This window comes from Triturus cristatus, unplaced genomic scaffold (assembly GCF_964204655.1).
Source record: "Triturus cristatus unplaced genomic scaffold, aTriCri1.1 SCAFFOLD_299, whole genome shotgun sequence".
Lineage (NCBI taxonomy): Eukaryota > Metazoa > Chordata > Amphibia > Caudata > Salamandridae > Triturus > Triturus cristatus.
The window spans coordinates 484,606-504,534 of NW_028187496.1; the positions used below are offsets into that span (position 1 = coordinate 484,606).

The 19,929-nt window shown below is 49.5% G+C and overlaps 1 protein-coding gene across 1 annotated transcript in view; it reads right to left on the reverse strand.

Annotated features, from left to right (window-relative positions):
* LOC146771122 (reticulocalbin-2-like) overlaps positions 1–19,929 on the reverse strand; it is a 136,462-nt gene that overhangs the window by 15,153 nt on the left and 101,380 nt on the right. The window lies entirely within an intron of this gene.

Genomic DNA, 19,929 nt, shown 5'->3' on the forward strand with positions numbered 1-19,929 from the left:
CAGTTGAGTGTAGATGGCTGAATAGCCTAGCTACAATATCATCAAAATGTATATTTCTTGAGCTCCAAGTAGTACTGGGTAAAGACTCATAGAATCGCACACAGTTTTGATAACTTGCACATCGATTACTCCAGAACAAATACACTTTTAATAAATCAGTAGGGATATCACTCATTCAGGATGACTGGCAAAACCCAAAACTACATGTAAGGCAATAGTTATCTGTAAACAAGTCTCACAAAAGCTTAGCATAGATCGGTGGGGTCCATCATAAGTCAGGGTGGCCTGGATCCAGACTAGATGATCAGGATATCTGTCTTAGACACATTTTCATATAATTAATCTAAGTGGGACTTATTTACAGTTACTCAGCTAAGGGGGGAGAGGGGAGCGGTACTCAGCTCAAAAACACAATCTGGGATCAGCTTCACAGTCAGAGTTGAAGGAAAAGTAAAGTGGTCACAGAAAACATGGTAGATAAGGAAGCTAGTGAAAAAGAGGCAACTTGGGACAGCCTTTAGGTTGGTGTTTAAATGTTATGGGGAGGGTTCTCCAGGAAAACTACATTTCTTTAAAAAAGTGGTTGCTGGGAATTTAGTACTGCAATAACACCAATGTGGATGACAAAAGAATGACATGTTTTACTTTGTAATAAAGGGTCATTAAAACTCCTAGCATTTACATCTTAATATTCCTTAAAATAACATGCCAGTGCCCATTAAGCAAGCTGATACATAAAACCTTCAAATAGGAAAACAATCAACTACCTGCTTAGGCTTGCAGATGTGCCCGACGGTCCATCTTTCCGGTGCCACATCTAGACTAAATGCTTCATCTGATTAAAGGAGCTTCCGTTACCACGGTCTTCAATGCTTTTGTGAACATCCTTGCCTCTTCAGTGCTCATACAAGGGCTGGCTGCCCTCAGGACTCAATCATTCCCAAAGTCTCCACAGGAAGACATATCTTATCTACATTCTGAGCTCCTTGCAGTTTCTTTGACTGACCATTACTGCTCTTAGATCCTTGCTCTTACCTCTGTACATGCAATTTGCAGCGGTCACTTTCTGGGTCTGACACCACCACAGGGGTCTTCACTGAAGGTACCTTCCACCTACCCGCCTCTCTGCCATCAACAAAGGGTGGGCTATTTTCTTGACTCTACACCATTCTGGGGATTATTAATGGAGGCAAGTGTCCGCATGCACATGTACAGATCTCATGGGTAGGTAGGTCAGTACCCGCGTTCTCTGCCTTTGCACCCTGGCTTAGTATATAATGTCAAATCATAGGATGCACCTACGGGGGCTTCCAAGTAGCAATCTTATGAGCCAATGGCACTGCCCTTCTCACTCAAGCGAGGAAGGTGTCCTCACCACTTTCATATTTTAACTGCTACCATTTTGGCTGCCTTATTAGCTATTTCTTTCTTGCCATTATGCCTCTTTATTTCTCACACACCATCTCATTATCCTTCTTGTGCCCCAAGCAACCTTGCCTTTCTAACCTCATAATTGAGATTGCCTCCTGTGTATTTCCAATAACAAGCCTTGGTCATAGGAATTCATGTGCTGGTGTCATTTGAGATGTCATCAGTGATGTCACTGACCATGTCATGGGTGATATAATATGTGACGTCATCAGCAGTGCATTGCGGGGGCGTGAGTTATAGTTAGCTCAACTAACTATAATGGCCGATTTGTTCTTGTTTTGTACGAGTGAAATGTCCAACTAACTATAACGTCCCTGAAACCTGTGTTTTTTTCAGTGAATTTCCAAGGTTTTTTAAATGCTAATTTCTAACTATAACGTCCCTGAAACCTGTTTTTTCAGTGAATTTCAAAGGTTTTTCAAATGCTAATTTCTAGCTATAACGTCCCTGAAACCTATATTTCTTTCAGTGAATTTCAAATGTTTTTTAAATTCTAATTTCTAACTATGCCTACAGAGGTAGGACATGTGCAGAAAGAGGAAGAAAGGTGAAGAAAGAAGCAACAGAAATGCAGAAAGAGGCAACAGAAGTCCAGAAAGACGGAGAAAAGTGCGGAAAGATGCAAGAGATATGCAGAAAGAACCAACAAAGGTGCGGAAAGAGGCCTTGTTGCAAAGTCATCCAGTGCCCCCAACTTTTTGCTGACTGGTACAGGTGGTAACTGACTGACTAACCAGGGCCGGAACCAGTGCTATGCTGAAAGACACTTAGAATACAGTGAAAACACACACATACACTAGGGTACACTATGGTTTGGGGTACCCCTGTGATTGGCATGCCTTCCCCTGTAAGGCCTTAGTACATAATAGGGCAGGGGAATAAAACTACCTCTAACTCAGGGGTGCAGAAAGAGGAAAGAGAAATGCAGAAAGAAGCAAGAGAGGTGCAGAAAGAGAAAGGAGGGGTGCAGAAAGAGGCAAGAGGGGTGCAGAAAGAAGCAGGGGCAGTGCAGAATGAACCGACAGAGGTGCAAAAACAGGCAAGACAAGTACAGAAAGAGGTAGGAGAGGAACACGAAGAGGCAAGAAGTACAGAAAGAGGCAGGAGGGGTGCAGAAAGAAGGAAGAGAAGTGCAGAAAGAGGCAAGAGAATTGCTGAAAGAAGCAACAGAGGTGTAAAAAGAAGCAAGAGAAATGCAGAAAGAGGCAGGTGAGGTGCAGAAAGAAGCAAGAGAAGCGCAGAAAGAAACAACAGAGGTGTAGAAAGAGGCAAGAGTGGTGCAGAAAGAGGGAAGAGAGGTGTAGAAAGAGGCAAAAGAGTTGCACAAAGAGGGAAGAGGGATAAGGAAAGAGGCAAGGGGGTGCAGAAAGAGGCAGGTGAGGTGCAGAAAGAGGCCGATGAGATGCAGAAAGAGGCAAGAGAGGTGCAGAAAGAAACAACAGAGGTGCAAAAGGAAGCAAGAGGGGTGCAGAAAAAGGTAGGAGAGGTGCATAAAGAAGCAAGAGAGGTACACAAAGAGGCAGGAGGGTACAGAAAGAAAGAAGTGCAGAAAGAAGCAACAGAGGTGCTGAAAGAGACACAAAGGGTGCAGAAAGAGCAAGATAAGCGCAGAAAGAACCAACAGAGGTACAAAAAGAGGCAAGAGAGGTGCAGAAACAGGCAGAAAAGTTGCAGAAAGAGGGACCAGGGGTGCAGAAAGAGGCAAGAGTGGTGCAGAAAGAGAAAAAGGGTTGCAGAAAAAGGCAAGAGGTGTGTAGAAAGAAGCAAGTGAGGTGTAGAAAGAGGAAACAGAGGTGCAGAAAGACGCAAGAGAGGTGCAGAAAGATGCAAGAGAGGTACAGAAAGAGGCAAGAGAATTGCTGAAAGAAGCAACAGAGGTGTGGAAAGAAGCAAGAGAGGGTGCAGAAAAAGGTAGGAGAGGGGCATAAAGAGGCAAGAGAGGCACAGAAAGTGGCAGGAGGGGTACAGAAAGAAGGAAGAGAAGTGCAGAAAGAAGCAACTGAGATACAGAAAGAGGAAAGAGAGGTGCAAAAAAGTGAAGGGTGCAGAAAGGAGCTAGAGAAGTGCAGAAAGAAGCAAGAGAGATGCAGAAAGAGGAAAGACAATTGCAGAAAGAGACAACGGTGCAGAAAGAGACAGCAGTAAAGAAGCAAGAGGGGTTCAGAAAGAGGCAACATAAGTGCAGAAAGAGGCAAGAGGGGTATAGAAAGAAACAAAAGAGGTACTCAAAGAGGCAAAAAGGGTGCAGAAAGAGGCAAGAGGGGTGCAGAAAGAGGCAAGAGCAGTGCAGAAAGAGGCTAGAGGGGTGCAGAAATTGAAGTGCAAAAAAGAAGCAACAGAGGTGCAGAAGCAGACAAGAGAAGTGCAAAAAGAGGCAAGAGTGGTGCAAAAATAGCAAAAGAGGTGCAGAAAGAGGCAATAGCAGTGCAGTAAGAAACAACAGAGGTACAGAAGAAGGCAAGAGGGGTGCAGAAAGAGGCAAGAGCAGTGCAGATAGAACCAAGAGACATGCAGGAAAAGGGAAGAACGGTGTAGAAAGAGGCATTCACGGTGCAGAAAGAAAAAAGGGAAGTGCAGAAAGAAGCAACAGAGGTGTAGAAAGAGGCAAGAGTGGTGCAGAAAGAGGGAAGAGAGGTGTAAAAAGAGGCAAAAGAGGTGCATAAACAGGCAAGAGAAGTGCAGAAAGAGGCAAGAGAAGTGCTGCAAGAAGCAACAGATGGGTAGAAAGAGGCAAGAGAGGTACAGAAAGAGGCAAAAGAGTTGCACAAAGAGGAAAAAGGGGTGCAGAAAGGCAAGACGGGTGCAGAAAGAGGCAGGTGAGGTGCAAAAAGAGGCAGCTGAGGTGCAGAAAGAGGCAAGAGAGGTGCAGAAAGAGGCAAGAGAATTGCTGAAAGAAGCAACAGATGGGTAGAAAGAAGCAAGAAGAGTGCAGAAAGAGGCAAGTGATATGTAGAGGCAAGAGAGGTGCAGAAAGAGGTAAAAGAGGTGCAGAAAAAGGGAACAGAGGTGTACAAAAAAGCAAGTGAGGTGCAGAAAGGCAACAGAGGGGCAGAAAGAGGTAAAAGAGGTGCAGAAAGTAGAAGAGATGTGCAGAAACAGGCATGAGAAGTGGAGAAAAAGAAAGAAAGGTGCAGAAAGGAACAGAAATACTGAAAGAGGCAAGAGAGGAGCAGAAAGAAGAAAAAGTGGCTTGTACACCATTAATACCAATTTAACACCCACATTTAGCAATAAGTAACAGGTGACATTTCTAGGTTTGCAAAGGACCTTCCACCACGCTGTCACACTTGTCACTGCATTTTTGGTAACGTTTGAGCTAGAAACAAGGCTTTTTGTGTTCAAATCTGCAGATTAGGCAGCAGAGGATGGATTATGTGGCTAATGCGGAAAATGTATAATTGTGCAAAAGACGGTGCAGCCAAACAGTTGCATAATTCCAGTGGCCCTGCTCATACCTCTGACTAGGTCCAGAAGTGCTCCTCAGTGATTCCTTCTTTTTTTGGTCTCTTTGACTTCATAATTTAGCTTCTATGGAAACGAGGAAGACTAAACCGGACGTTACCACTCCACAACACAGACTACCATACCACATAATTACTCTCCATAACACATAATCCCATTTTACAGAATTCCTATACACCAAATACCACATACTTTCTATCATAATTTTACTGCACAACATACCACATAATTCCACTACACACAAAGTACATCCACTCCACTTAAAAAAACATTAGCAAAAAACTTTTAGATTTACAACACCAATAGCTCTAACTCTTGCAAATGCGAGACCTATTGCATTACAAATGCTTCTTTAAATGGTAGTCGCATTTGCAGAGTGGTGGAGAAAGGGGGCTGGACCTCCAACCAGGGCTCAGGAATTCCGCTGCATAGGACTTACAGGAGGCACCAGGAGGGATTCTTGGTCCCCAAAGTCCCTCAGGAGTAAAGTGGACTTCATCACCCAACCAGTACTGTGCCAGGAAGCGCGTTTGCAGAGTGGTGGAGAAAGGGGGCGTGTCCTCCGAAGACCTCTCAGCAAATCCACTGTGTGGGACTTAGTGGAGGTAACAGAAGAGGTGTAGTTGGCCTCCAAGGTCAACCTTGGAGACCAACTACCCCTCCTATTACCTCCAGTAAGTTCCACACAGCAGCATTGCTAAGTTGTCATAGCAGGGCACACCCCCTTTCCCCACCACTCTGCAAACGCGCTCCCTGACCCGCTCTTGGATATGGATTAAAGTCCACTTCGCTGCTAAGGGTCCTTAGGGGACAACTAGCCTATCTGATACCTCCAGTATGCCCCAGACAGTGGGATTGCTGATAGGTGGACACAGGCCATGCCCCCTTTGTCCACCACTCTGCAAACACGCCTCTTGGTGCACTCTTGGTTGGGGGATGAAGTCCCCTTGCCTGCTGAGGGTCCCTAGGGGCCAACTAGCCCATCAGGTACCTCCAGTAAGCCCCACACAGCTGGAATGCTGAGAGTGGTCCAAGTCCACGCCCACGCCCACTTTATACACCCCTCTGCAAATGCATATCCTGGTGCACTGCTGCTTGGGGGATGAAATCCAATTGTGTCCTGAGGTCCTCAGGACATAAGAGGACCTCATTGCCCAGAGGTGCGTTTGCAGAGTGGTGTAAAAACAGGGGCGTGGCCTAGGACCACCTCTCAGCAATGTGTGGGGCTTACTGGAGGTTCTTGATGGCCTTGTTGGCCCCCAGGGACCCTCACTAGCAACGGGGACTTAATCCCCCAACCAAGAGCGCACCAGGAGCCACATTTGCAGAGTGGTGGACAAAGAGGGCATGGCCCCCCTTCCCTGGGCCACTTTTGGCCCCGGGGACCCTATGCCCCGGGGCCTGGCAGCCTTGTTTTTTAAAAAGAAATTAGGGAGGGGGGACCACGTGGACCCCATCAGAGGCCAATTATTGCCTTGGGGACCCCATTCCCCGGGGCCTGGCCAGCGTTCTTTTTTTTGTAATTATTTTTTGTTTGGAGGGGGGCCGCATGGCCGCCCTCCTCAGGTCATCTTTGTCCCTGGGGTCCCAATCCCCCGGGACCGGCCATCTATTTTTTTTTAAATTGCTATTTTAATTAAAGGGGAGGGGGCTGAGTGGCCCCCCTCCCGGGCCACTTCTGGCCCCGGGGACCCCATCCCCCGGGGTCAGCCCTCAGCAATGGGGACTGTGGGGGAGAGGCTAAGATGCAGCTCCCCTTGCCCAAAAGCAATTCTGCTTTACTTTTTGGAAGTGAGAGCAGGCTTCTAAAAAGCAAAGCAGTGTTTGCTTTGGCAGGACGGGAGCTGTTATGGCTCCTGCTCTGCCATAGCAAACGGCAATGTCCCGGGGTGGGTACCCCGGGACATTGCAGGACCCGGCCCAGGAGGGTGGCGGTCCACAGAGCCATTGAGGGCTCCAGGAGGGGGGCCCCCTTCCTTCCTCAAATTAGCCCCTTGAGTGAAGTGTGCCCCAGGGAGGAGGAGCCCCCCCACACTTTTTAAATTTTATTTAGACCCCAGGGAGGTGGCGGTCCCCAGGCTTGGGGGGGGCTGTGAGGCCCCCCGAACATAATTAAGAATGCCCCGGGGAGGTTGCGATTCCCGAGGCAGCATGGGGGGCAGGAGCCCCCCCACGCATTTCTTTCAAACAAGCCCCGGGGAGGTGGTGATCCCCGGGGCTGCGGGGGGCCATGTGCCACCGCATATTTTTTCAAATGCCCTGGGTAGGTGGCAGTCCCTGGGGCTGTGGGGGCCCCCGCGGGCCAATCAGAGGTCAGCTCGTGCTTGGGAGGAGTCGCGACTCCTCCGCAGTACTCAAATATCGATATTTTTATTTTTTGAAATTTTCCAGGAACTACTGAACGGATTTACACCATTTGAAAAAAAGGGCCGTTTCTGAACGAAGAGCTACCTTTTTGCATATTTGGTGAAACTGGGTTTCACCAAATGCTCTTCCTGTAAGGCCTGCAGATTTGGGGAAAATACAACTCATTACACCACTCCTTTCAGCCCGGATCGAATTGCTATCCAGGGCAAATTCAACTGTAGAACAGAGTATGCAGTTTATATTTTGTCATGCACCTGCGGACTTAGGTATGTGGGAAGTACCAAGCTGCAGGTGCATGTCCGAATTCTGCAGCATCTACGAGCCATCATGAATAATGACACTATTTATCCGGTGGCTCGCAATTTCAAACAGATGCATGATAACAACCTTAACTGTTTGAAATATTTTGTGGTGGCAGCGGTTCCAAAATTACAAAGAGGTGGTGACAGGGAAAGGAAATTAAGGCAGATGGAGTCCTGTATGATTTTGGAGCTAGATAGTAAGTTCCCCAATGGTTTAAATAATACTGAGGACTTACACTATTTTTTATAAAACCACATTCTGTTATAAAAGATGAGTGAGCTTAAAGATCATAGTGTTATGGTCCCCAAATGACACTGATCTGACATTCATGGAATACAGAGACAGGACTATAGCAAAGAATGTAATAGTTGTTTCTGTAGTGGCGTGTCCCAAATTTCATCTGGGACCGCGCAAGAGATGTACATATTTATAGAAAATAATTTTTTAGATATGGCTTTTATGATGGTATTTTTATTAAGGATTTAGCACTTGCACTTTAAGTGGCCTAGTTGGCCAGTTTCAGCACTTTTGCACATTAAGCACTTTACAGTTGTACTGCATACTTTGCACAGTATATAGCAGTTTACCAATAGGCATTTTTGCACAGGATGGAATATCATTAGGTAACAATTCCCTGCATTATGGCTTGAGTTGCTACCAAATTTGCGACGAGTACCTGCACAGTTAGAAATAACACTATGTTTCCAATGAACAATAAATTGTACACATATGAGTTGACCATGCGAATAAGCATTAGGCAGGAAGAATACATTTTACCATATTGCACAGTAAGAAATAACGTTATATTTACAATGATTGAGGAGTTGTATATATATGTTTTTAATGTGCCAAGGAGCATTAGGCAGAAATCATGGATTTTACCATCGTACTAATAATGTTTTTTATAGAGGCATGAGTGATGTAATATGTGACGTCATCAGCAGTGCATTGCGAAGGCGTGAGTTATAGTTAGCTGAACTAACTATAACGGGGGAATTTCAATGGTTTTGTACAAGGGAAATGTCCAGCTAACTATAACGCCCCTGAAACCTATGGTTTTTTCAGTGAATTTCTAAGGTTTTTTAAATGCTAATTCCTAACAATAACGTGCCTGAAACCTATGGTTTTTTCAGTGAATTTCAAAGGTTTTTTAAATAATTCCTAACTATAACATACCTGAAACCTATGGTTTTTTAAGTCAATTTCAAAGGTTTTTTAAAATGCTAATTCCTATCTATAACTTATCTCTAACCTATGATTTTTAATGAATTTCATAGGATTTCTAAATCTTTATTTTTCAGTGTATCAATACCTTTATTTATGTTTTTTATACTGTTTTTCACCATTTTTAAAGTTTTTTTTAACATATATTTTTTTTAAATTTATAAATGTTACATGTTTTTAATGGAATATTTTGTAAAATAGTTGCAAACATTTTTAAACTATTTTTTTATTAATATTTTTTTATATTTTTTAAACTATATTTTTAATACTTTAATATTCTTTTTTTTCAATTATTGCTTGGAGTCGCGCACCCAACGCGTTAGGAATCGCGCACCCTAAGCGAGAGAAATCGTGCACCCAACGCGATAGGATGCCCCCGGGGGCTTATAAAAACGTTGGGGACCATGGGGGGAGCCCCATCGCCCCCACAGTCCCAGCCGGCTCCCCGCGTCCTTTGGGAGCCGGCATTGCTTTTCCACATGGGGAGCTGCTGACATGCAGCTCCCTGTGTGCAAAAGCAATATGGTTTGGATTTTGAAAGAGAGAGCAGGTTTCCCTGCTCTCTCTTTCAAAATCCAAATGAAGTTAGCTATGGGAGGGCGGGAGACTCCCGCCCTCTCATAGCAAACAACAGTGTCCTGGGGGTGGGCACCCCAGTACACTGCAGGAGTTGGCCCTGGGGGGTGGCGGTCTCCAGGGCCCTCGAGGGCTCCAGGAGGGGGGCCACGCAGCCCCCCTCCCTCAATAAATAAAGCCCCTGGGGTGGTGGTCCCCGGGGCTCGGGGGGCCGTTCAGCCCCCCCACCCATTTATTTTGTAGCCCTGGGGGGTAGCGGTTAGCGGTCCCGGGGCTGGGGGCCCCCCATTAAATTTTACGTTTTTTGCCCCCGGGATTTGGCCCCCCGGGGGCTAATTATTAAAGAAGCGCGGAAGCCCGCGCTTCGTGTTTTTCTTTTTTTACGGCCGGATCCGCACACCCGGCGCGCATTTTGCAGTTTTTTTTTTTTTAAAAAAGGGGTCTTGGGAGTCCTTCGGGGACCCCCTAAGCAGGTCTAGAGGGTCAGAGTATTTATACCCTGCCCCCTTTATATGTTTTACACACTTATTCCCCTTACTTCTTCAGCCTCGCTTCTACCGAGGAACAAAATGGCTGCCAACAGTTGCTGGTTTCGAATGTTGACAACCACTTGACAGCCAATTAGCATTCAGCGCGTGATCGGGAGGGTGCGCGCACGGTGCGCAGAGGGTGCGCATAGGGTGAGCGGATCCTCCGAGGCCATAGATATAACCTTTAAACAATGCATGGATTTGTGAAAAAAAGAAAATAAAAGCTAGTATCCTCTGTTTTAATATTTTCTCACACATCCTCCTACCAAAAACATTAAAAATTTGTCTGTGTTTTGAGTTATTGGCAATACATGGAACTGCCAAAAACAGATTGTCCTAATTGAAGATTTAACTATGGTTTTATTTTCCAGTGATGGGCAATATCATAGTTTGGTTACAGTAGTACATAACTTGCTTTGACTGTACTCAGACCATTTCCTTAATAGTTTCTCTGGCCATGTCCCATTTGGATTATTGGAATGGCCCATTCCGTGGTCTCTCCAGCATATATCTATCAACCAACACTCCAGATAGTCTAAAACGATGCTGCGTGCCTGTTAAGTGGGTGGAAATGACAATCATATCAAACCATTTCAGAAATCCATCTACTGACTTCTTCTAAAAGAGTGATGTTCATTACACTACTCTTATGAAATGTTTTGCTTCTTACCATTGGACCAGAAGCTTTGGATCTGCCAGTTAGGCATACTGATGACCCTACAATTGAGATACAAGAGTTACTGTAGTCTATTTAATCAAGCTCAGGCTTCTCCCTGCAAGAACTCTCGACCACTACAATGGAGAATGTAAAATAACCACCAGAAATTCAGAAGACTCTTAAAGGCACACTGCACATCTGAAATACTCCATTGCAGAAAAAAGCAATAGCAGTGACCTGGTCAGTAAACATGTTCAAATGCTTCATCTGGGGGGAGGTATTTCAGTGAGAAGTGACAAAACACCATTAAAGGAGATATTTGAAAGGAGCTGTGCTGATGATGCTTCTGCTCATTTTAGATGTTGGGCCTGTGGACTGCAGAAATATTCCCTTGCCACACATTACATTCCTGGTGCATGTAACTGGGCAGCAGATAGTTTATCATGCTTGGTGTCAGAAACTCATGGAGATGCGGAACAGAGTAAGGCATCTGTGATGAAGAGATGGTATATGTGGTTACAGGTGGGGTGATAGTGGAGCGAGATTGGAAGAGGAAACTTAGATCACAAAAATTGGCAGGAAGAGGTCAGAACACAGAAGGAGGGGTGAAACATATGTCTTGTATGGCTGCAGCTTGTGACATTATATAGGTGGGTGAAGGGTAACCTTGCTGAGAAGGATAATTTGGTTTTCGGAGCTACACAGTTGATAATACCCAAGTCCCCAGGGAAACATATGATGGAATAGGCTCATGTGGGACACTTCAGGTGGTCAAGAGCAAGGAGAAATTGGAGTTTGATTTTTGGGGTCTGGTCTACACACAGATTGAGCAGATTGTGAGAGAATGCTGGGAATGCTGCAAGAGTGACAGGGTTCTCATCACCTACGCTTTGCAGAAAGTTACTAATTGTTCCATGGGAAGAAATATCCTTGGCTCGGCTAGGCCCATTCACCGGAGGGGTGACTTCCAAGATGTTCTGGATCTCGTCGATTTGCTCTCAAGGCAGCTAGAGACATGTTGGGTGAGTGATATTAGTTCAAGAAGTGCAAAGAAATTCCTAGAAGAGATCTTTTGGAGAGAGTCTGAAGGAAATCCTAACGGACAATGTGCACAGTTTGTAACAGAGAGATGGAAGATTACTTTCTGAAAGTGTGGCATAGGTCATAAAAAGAGGGCAGTGTATCACAAGGAAACAAATGGCATGGTAGAAAGATTCAACTGCACACTGAAATAAGAAATACGTTGACCAAGGTGTCTGCGTTAGAAAAGAACAAGTTATTTGCCTTCAGTAATGATCTCTCCAACCACAGATTCTACACCTTGTGAATATTCCCCAGGCATCAGACTAGACCCCACAACTTCAAAGCACTATCCGTGTGCACCAGTAAGTGATGATGTGCGTCTCCGCATCAACATCGTTATGCACCGGATGCGACAAGCGAAGCTGCATATAAGCACCATCCATAGCACCATCCATCCCCACTTACGTCAGTTGTTTGTTAGGCTCTCCACATCATCAGACTCAGAGCCCATCAGCAAATTGGCATAACAGGTGTGTAGATCACCAAAAAGAGCATTATCAACGCTAAGTAACTTGTTCTTCTGATGGATACTTCTAACCACAAACTCATCATGTGAATAGATACTATAACAGTATCTCTTCAGGTGGTAGGTCTGTGGACGGGGTCAAAACAAAATGTCATGCATGACTGATCAGGCAAAGCGTTCCTCTTGACAGACCTAACTGTTCAGGCATTAATGCTTCATGAACATGTGTACTGATGCTCACAGAGAGCCTGACAAATCTGCAGAACAGGCACTCCTGGGGCCAATGCAGTAGGAGCAAATTTAGCTCTGGTGATATGATCCCATAGGCATTCTGGAGGTGGCTTCTCAGTCAGTGCGTAGTAGATCTTGATGCAGAGCACAATCCATCGAGAGATGGTCTGCTTCTATAATGCTTTGCCCTTCTTTGCACAACCTAACCCCACAAAAAGCTGATTTTGCACTTCATGTGCTTTGGTGTGATCAATGTAAAAACTGAGTGGTCTCTTGGGAGTCCAAACAATGGAGTCTCTCTTCTTCTTTGAGGGATGAGGCAGAAAAACGAATGCCTGGAGGGTGATAGCCTGCCCGACATGAAATGGTATTACGACTTTTGGTAGAAAAGAAGCTTGTGTCCTCAGATCCAGCTCACCTGAGAAGAAGATCGCTCACACACCAAGCTGACGTTATGTCAGTGAGGAAGAACGGTTTGAGGGTCAGGAGATGTAATGGGCACCTGTGCATCAGCTTAAATTGTGTACACATTAAAAAAGTAAGAACCAAATATAATCTCACTGTGGAATCACAAAGGGCTTTCGTATAAACAAATGTGGCAAACCTTCCAAAAATATTATAACAAAGGGTGATTTAATCAATGAAGGTTGATCTGGCAGCCACAAAAAGACAACAGAGCCGACAAGTAACCTTTAACAGTACTCAAAGCAAGTCCTTGCTAGGCCATGGAGAAAATAAACAACAAAATGTTGGACAACTAGGTCGACAGTGGGTCAATGTGGTGAGTGCTGCATCAACCCACAAAGTTGTCGCTACAAGTGGCATACACCGATATTTTAGCAGGATGCCTTCACTCCAAGATGAGACCTCAGGAGGAAGGTCAAATAAGGTCAACTGCTGCCACTCAATCTCCAAGCAATAAGATGCAGACTGCAAAGACCCAGGTGCAGCACTCTGCCCCGCTGTTGAGACATAAGATCCTCCCCTAAGGGGCAGCTCAATCAAAGGATAGATGCTCATGCCCAAGTGTTACAAGTACCACACTCTCCTGGCCCATTCCGGTACCACTAGCAAGACTTGGGCCAGGTCCTTCCTAATCTTCTTCAGAACTCAGGGTAGGAGAGGCAGCAGTGGGAGAGCATGCGGAGTCTCGAGCTCTTCTCTAGGTGGAATGCATATCCAAGACAGCCTCCTTGGGAACACCAATGGTCAAAAGTGCTGATACTGTGTGGTCTTGGCAGTGGTGAAAAGACTGAACCAGGGTCCTTCTCACTGATGGAGGATGCCCTGCACCACTTACGTCATTCATAGTCTGCTCAAATTCAGCAGCTGATTGCATCCACCCTGGATTTTAGAGATGCTGCTAAGTGATTCACCACCACAAAAACTCCCTGGGAGTTCAGCCTCTTTCAGAGCGCAGTCTCCTGGCATAGGACTCAAGACCCCACTCTGCTTGTTGCAGAACCACATGGCAGGCTGTTCCATCAGCCTTCCTCTGACAGTTGGCAGAAAAGTCTTTAACGGCGAGCAAATTGCCCTCAACTTCAACAAACTGATGTGAAGTTGAGCTGCCGGTGACCAGAGGCCTCTGATCTCCTCATCTCCTAGATAGCCTTCTCACTCCAGAAGCAATCCATCTTCACTAGTGTCAAATATAGATAGGGTAAGGAGAGGGGGCTGCCACTGAACAAATCATGGGTCAGCAGCCACCACGTCAGTCTTTTGCAGTCTCCTCTAAAATCTGGATACAATTCAAACGATCCCTCTCGTGATGTGCCTACTGGGATTTTTATTCCAACTGCAAAGCCCGCATTTGCCATCTGGCATATTTTACCAGCAGCATTCAGGAGGCCTGAAATCCTGCTCTAGTGAAAAGGTCCAAACAGTACCAAATCTGGAATGGCTCAGATGAACAGGAAAGTCTACAGCACAGTCAGGTGTCACTTCAGCATGTTAATATTGAACCCCAACAATATTAAGAGTTTAGCCATTGTCTGGATGCGGGTGATGACTGACAGGCACAAGCCTGCCTTCAAAAGCCAATCGTCAAGGTAGGGAAGACTTACGAAAGTGTGCTACTCCCACCAAGAGGCACTGATGAGGCCAAAAGGAAGTACGGCAAACTGAAAAAGCTCATGGCACAATGTGAACTGAAGTTAGCACCTGTGGGCCTGCAGGATGGGGATAAGGAAGTAAGTGTCCTGCAGGTCCAATGCCACCACGCAGTCTCCGGGGTAGGCCAGACAGGACCTGGGCTAGCCTGAGCATCTTGAATTTTCCCTTCTGTAGGAAGACATTGAGAAGATGGAGATCCACAATAGGACGACTCCTCTGTCTCTCTTTAACACCAAGAAGTAGCAGGAGTAACATGCAGTTGGGGCGTGGCTTGGACTCCACCGAGTATGGACGCGTGAGCTGAGAGCTCCGTGTCGGCCTCGGAAGTTATCCTGCATTGAAACTTCCCTGGCGGCGTTGCGGACCCCGGAGTGGTCCCCCGTGCCCGAGTGACACCTGCCAGTGGCTCGAGAGGGGTGTCAGACTCGAGAGGCTGCGCTGCCCAGCCCTTGCAGCGGCTCCGGCTTGGTGAGGCCCGGCCATCTTATTTCGGGCCTGGGCGGGGCCTGCCATCCACGGCCTCGCGTACACTGGGGCCCGGCGGAGAGGACCGGCATCTCGGCTGCGGCAGTGCCCGACCTGCGCTGCGGTGCCCGAATGCGGAGGCGGCGGGGGCTTGCGACGGTCCGCTGGAGCTGTGGCCTGCGGCGGCTGCAGAGGTGTGGGAGCGGCTGCGATACTGACGGCGGCGACCTGGGCCTAGTGTTGGCGCCCTGGTGATTGGCCTGGACGGCGGACGGAAGCCTGGCGCGTGAGTGGCGGCAGAGGTACTGTGGGACACAACGGGGGCTTTGGACTGCAGGCATCTCCCCCTCTGCTCCCCCATATCCTGCGCCATGACATGGGAGCGACCCTCGCTGTGGGGCGATTGCTGAAGGTGGGCGCGCTGCTGCAGGGACTCTGCCCTGAAGCCGTTTGGCCGCGTTTCCTCGAGGGACTGGTCCTTGGAGGGGTCCTCACGTTGCCTGTGCTGGTGGCGCCATAGCTTCGACGGAGCAGGGGTGTGGGCTGCTCCCTTTTGTTCCCACTGCGCTGCCGCCCGACGGAGCGTGCTGATTGGGGCGCCTTGGAGTGGCTGGCCTCATCTGTGGCAGTGGAGGACTCTGGTGGGTGAATTGCGGCGTGCCTGGTGTGCCAGCTGCTGGATTCGCGGAGGTGCCCGGGACTACTGCACCCTGTGCCCTGGGAGCGTAGAGGGCGGCCGAGGTGGATGACTTGCGGCGGACACGGGGGGTGGCTCCCCTCTAAGGTGGTCCTGGCGAGTGGCATGATGTAGTGGTGTCCCCCTGCCTGGTGGTGGTTGCTGCTTCTATCCCCGAGTTGGACCTGATCGTTGGGAGCGGCTTCTGCGGCGCTGAGGGGTAACTGAAGCGGTGACTGCGGCGTGGGACGGCTGAAGAGTATTTCTTCCTTCTGGAGGTCGGCGCGGGAGGCCCTTCTCAGCTGAGGCGTGTCGGGGCTTTTGCGGTAGGCCCATGGGGAAGCAGCGGCGCGGCCTGGGGGCGCCTCCGCTGGATCGTGCGGAGATTCCGCCGGACCCTCAGGACCATGACCCGGCTGGGGCGCTGGCGGCAGGGCTGCGGCAGCAACAGATGGATCGGATCCTCCAGGCCATCTCGGACTCGGGGGAGGCACTGCGCCGGGATATAGCGCAGGTGTCCACGAGCCTTGGGTTATTGCGAGCTGACCATGGCAAACTGGCTGACCGCGTTAAAAGTACGGAACTTACGCTGGTGGCACTGGAGCCGGCCCAGAAGGCGACGGAGGCCTCGCTGGGTGACTTGGCGCGCAGAGTGCAACTGCTTGAGAAGAGGGCCGAAGAGGCGGAAGGGCGCAATAGGCGCAATTATGTACGGGTGGTGGGCCTGCCCGAGAGAATCGAAGGGGACGACATGGTCAGCTATCTTGAAAAGTGGCTGCGAGAGGTGGTGGTGCCGGAGGGCTTATAGCAGTTCTACACCCTTGAAAGGGCCCATCGAGTGCCGGCCCGCCAGCCGGCTGCGGGCCGCCCCCCGAGGCCGGTAGTCGCACGCCTGCTGCATTTCAAGGATCGTGACCTTATCCTGCGGACTGCCCGGACGTCTGGCCCATACAGAGTTGACAATGCTCTAGTCTCTCTTTATCCTGACTATTCCCAAGAGGTCCAGCGGAGTCGCTTTTCTTTCATGGCGATTAAGAAGGCCCTTCGAGCGGAGGGGATCCAGTATGCCCTGTTCTTTCCGGCTCGATTGAAGGTGATGGCAAATGGGACTGCTCATTTCTTTGATGCACCAGACGATGCATGGCGCTGGTTGGAGCAGCACCGCGCGGGTGGGAGCGATGCTGGTCGGCGGGGCTTGGAGGCTGGGACCCAGCCGAGGCGTCGCCGGGACCGCCGACACATGAAGCGTGTGGTGAGCGGACGATCTCCATCGCATTCTCAGACGGAGTTGGAGAGACAGGCGGCTTTACAGGCGGTCTCTGTCATATCTGGAGCGGCGGCTGCGACCTCGGTGGCTGATTCGGGATCCCGGCGGAGTTCCGAGGAGGAGGAGGAGGAGGAGTCGGTGAACTCTGAGAGAGCCGGTGGACACTTACCGGAGGTCACGCCGGGCACCGCGGAGGGAATGCTGGACGAGTGAGGCAGTCTAACTAGGAACTGTATACAGTACAGGGTGGCGAGCCTATCGATGCTTTGTGGACCAGTGAGGGGCGAGTATGGTTCTGTTGATGATGTTGGGGGGCATGGTTCGTGGGTTGAGTGAGGGGGCGGGGTGGAGGGGGGGGGTCTTTTTACTTTGGGGGGACCGCTGGGGGCGGGACGCTGCCGGGCGGGCGGGGACTTTGACTCTTGAGGCCGACATACAGACTAGATTGTTGGGTCTGCTGTCCGGCCCGTGCTGGTGCTGGGTCACCCCCTTTACCTCACATGTATTGTGAGTCTGTGGTAGCTACCAGGGTACTTTCTTGTTACATGGGTGTTTGGATGGGTAACTGTGGTTTAGAGCCTGTTCTGGGGATGGGAGGGGTCTGGGTTTGTTGGGGATGGTTTGTGTTGGGGGGATTTGTCAGTGTGCCCGCTAGGCTGCTTTGGACTGTGTTCTGTGGTATACTTCTATATGGCGACCCAACCTGAATTGAAGTGTATCACTTGGAATGTGCGCGGGCTGAACTCCATGAGAAAACGTTATAAAGTACATGCATATTTGGTCCGCAGGGGAATACAGGTGGCCTTTTTGCAGGAGACGCATGTGGATCGGGCTGAGGGGCTGGCGTTGCAGAAGAGATAGAGGGGACAGTTATTTTACACTACCTTTTCTGCTTTTGCTAGAGGGGCCTTGATCTGGGTACGCTCCGGGGTTCCTTTCCAACCTACGGCCACACTGGTAGATCCGGAGGGGAGGTTTGTGGTGGTGGCTGGTCAGTTGGATGGCAGGGACGTGACCTTCTGCAGTATCTATGCCCCGAACTCTGACTACTCTGCATTCTTTGCACGGCTTTCTGGGAGGCTGGCGTCCTTTTTGGTTGGCACGGTGTTTCTTGGGGGGGACTTTAACTCAGTCACTGATGTGGAACTGGATCGCTCTCACCCCCCGCTGGCTCAGTCAGCGGTGCACAGAGTGGCCAAGGTAAGACGGGACTGGCAGGCAGCCTGGGGACTTGTGGATGCTTGGCGGGTGCATCACCCGTCCGACAGGGACTATTCATTCTACTCTGTGCCGCATGACCTCCATGTTCGGTTGGATGGCTTCTTGTGTACCCCGGGAGCCCTGGAGCTTACGTGCCGTAGCGAGTATCTGGCAAAGACAATCTCAGACCACAATCCCAGTTTGATCACGGTCCTCTGGTCGCAGCAGCGGCAAGTGATTCCGACCTGGCGTTTGAATCCGGTGGCGCTGGAGGACCCTGTGTTTCACGTGGAGCTCGGGGAGGGTGTGGAGCGCTACTTTGTGGGTAACTCGGGGATGGCGACGAGCAGGGCCCATGAATGGGATGCCCTTAAGGCGGTGGTGCACGGGATTTGCATCTCGGCCGTCGCCGGGACACGCAAGGTACTGTCGCAGGACATTGACCAAGCTGAGGCGCGATTGCGCCAGGCGGAACTCGTCGGTCATACAGACGGGGACGCCCAGAGGGAGGTCTTGGCGGCGCGGGAGGAGGTGGCCACACAGGTGGAGCGGCTTCGCCGCTATGATCATAAGGAATATATGGTCCGCGCGCACGCTGAACGGGATAAAGTAGGGGCGTTATTGGCCTGGCTAGCTAACGTCGCCATCCCCGAGTTACCCACAAAGTAGCTCTCCACACCCTCCCCGAGCTCCACGTGAAACACAGGGTCCTCCAGCGCCACCGGATTCAAACGCCAGGTCGGAATCACTTGCCGCTGCTGCGACCAGAGGACCGTGATCAAACAGGGATTGCGGTCTGAGATTGTCTTTGCCAGATACTCGCTACGGCACGTAAGCTCCAGGGCTCCCGGGGTACACAAGAAGCCATCCAACCGAACATGGAGGTCATGCGGCACAGAGTAGAATGAATAGTCCCTGTTAGGGGAACTCCAATAGTGTCGCTGGCTACTCCAACAGGGGGCCTGGTTTACTCACAGAGGGAGATTAATGACCAATTCCTGGATTATTACTCTCTATTGTATCAGAGTAGGATGCGGGACCTGCCTGACGGGCTGGACGCTTACTTAGAAGCTGCTGAGTTGCCACAGTTGGATCCGGAGCAGGGTTCTGAACTAGGGGCGGAAATCTCTATAGGGGAAATCAGAGCAGCGGTTAAACACATGGCTCGGAACAAGACCCCAGGGGCGGATGGTCTCCCCGTGGAGTTTTATGCCGCATATTTGGATACTTTAGCTCCGCGTCTGCAGGCAGTGTATAGGGAGGCGTGGAACGTGGGTGAGCTACCGTGTACTTTGAGGGAGGCGATCATAGTACCGCTGCTGAAAAAGGATGGGGTTCCATCCTCCAGGTCAGCGTACCGGCCACTCTCCATGCTCTCGGTTGATTATAAGATCCTTAGTAAGATCTTGGCCACGTCACTCATGGGCCACATGAGCGCATTGGTCAATCCGGATCAATCGGGTTTTATTCCCAAGAGGAATACCGCAGCCTGCATTCGAAGGTTAGTGTGGATTATGGGGGACCGGGAGGAGGGCCCATCGGAGGCCGTGGTACTGTCGGTAGATATCGAAAAGGCATTCGACAGCGTGGAGTGGCCATATCTGTTTCGGGTGCTGAAGGGGTTTGGCCTGGGGGACCACTTCGTGCGCTGGACTAGATTGTTATATCGTTCTGCTCAGCTAGGGTCCGCACGGGACGTACTATCTCAGCGGCTTGTCGGGTGGAGAGAGGCACTCGTCAGGGCTGTTCGCTGTCCCCGCTTCTGTTTGCCCTGGTGATCGAACCACTGGCGGCGCACACTCGTCAGGGACGTTCCTATGTGGGGGTTCCGTTGCGTGGCGAGCTACATCATATCTCCCTGTACGCGGACGACCT